This window comes from Micrasema longulum, unplaced genomic scaffold (genome assembly GCF_059751315.1).
Source record: "Micrasema longulum isolate JH-2025_06_02 unplaced genomic scaffold, ASM5975131v1 h1tg000875l, whole genome shotgun sequence".
NCBI lineage: Eukaryota > Metazoa > Arthropoda > Insecta > Trichoptera > Brachycentridae > Micrasema > Micrasema longulum.
In genome coordinates this window covers 171,691-173,091 of record NW_028278067.1, presented here as the reverse complement: position 1 = coordinate 173,091, position 1,401 = coordinate 171,691, and the positions used below count along the sequence as shown (strand labels likewise).

Below are 1,401 nucleotides of genomic sequence, written 5' to 3'. Positions count from 1 at the left end.
TTTACTTATAAACACGCTTTATAAGATAAGTTACTGATGCATACTTCAAATAATTCAAGATTATGATTTTGCAGGGTTCAGCGAGTGAAAGTACCCTAGTGGGATTACTGGCTGCCAAACAGAGATTAGTGACGCGCCTAACAACACAAAACCCAGAATTGGACATAAACATTCTCAGGACAAAGTTCGTTGCCTACACGTCAGAAGACTCCAACTCCTCAGTAGAAAAAGCTGGACTCCTCGGAACAGTTCCCATGCGTCTGCTGCCTTCTGACGACGACTGTCAACTCAGAGGGGAGACCCTGGAAAGGGCGATCGCTGAGGATAAAAAGAAGGGCCTAATACCTTGCTACGTGGTTGCAACTTTAGGTACAACAGGAACCTGCGCCTTCGACCGAATAGACGAACTCGGTGCTATATGTCAAAGAGAAGGGATTTGGATGCACATAGACGCGGCCTATGCCGGAGCAGCTTTTATTTGCCCGGAATACCAATACCTCATGAATGGTGTACAATACGCGGATTCCTTTAATTTCAACCCTCATAAATGGATGCTGGTAAATGCCGATTGCTCAGCATTGTGGGTAAAAGATTCTCACGACTTGATCAACGCGTTCGATGTACAGAGGGCATACCTTAAAGATAACGGATCAGAGAAGACACCCGACTATCGCCATTGGCAGATCTCCCTCGGCCGCCGCTTCAGGGCGCTAAAACTCTGGGCTGTACTCAGACTGTACGGAGCCTCCGGAATCAGAAGTCACATCAGAAAACATTGCTCTCTAGCCGACCACTTCAAGTCTCTAGTGCTGGCGGATAAGAGGTTCGAAGTCGTCACTAACCCAATATTAGGCGTAGTTTGTTTCAGACTGAAAGGTAACGACACCCTGACTAAGGCCCTTCTTAACAGACTCATGGAGAGAAAAAACATATTTCTAGTATCGTGTTCTTATAAAAACGATTTCATTCTTCGTTTTGTTGTATGCAGTAGATTATGCGAATTGCGAGATATCGAATTTGCTTGGAAAGAAATACAAAGTCAAGCTACCACGATATTGGATATAGCGAGTGATGCTGACGTAGAAATACTCGGAAGCAAATTGGAAAAAATAGATATTTCTGACAAAGTGAATCCTATTAATGAATTCATTATAACATCGGCTGCGGAGGAAAAATCAAAATAAGATTCTTGTAAATAACATGAGTGTGTAAATAAAGTTACCTAAGTTGATTATAAAAAAATACGATTACCTATAATAAATTAAAAGAGAATAACAGTGAAGAATGATTTGATTGAATATAAGGTATAATAAGTGATTAAAAAAGACATAATGTATTATAGGAATAATAATTCATTATGGATATGTAGGTACCTACTGTGAATTTTAAAACTTTTATAAT

The 1,401-nt window shown here is 40.3% G+C and overlaps 1 pseudogene; it reads left to right on the top strand.

Moving 5' to 3' along the window:
- Window positions 1-62: 62 nt before the first annotated feature.
- On the top strand, window positions 63-1,184 carry LOC148278481 (aromatic-L-amino-acid decarboxylase pseudogene; annotated as a pseudogene).
- Window positions 1,185-1,401: the final 217 nt, after the last annotated feature.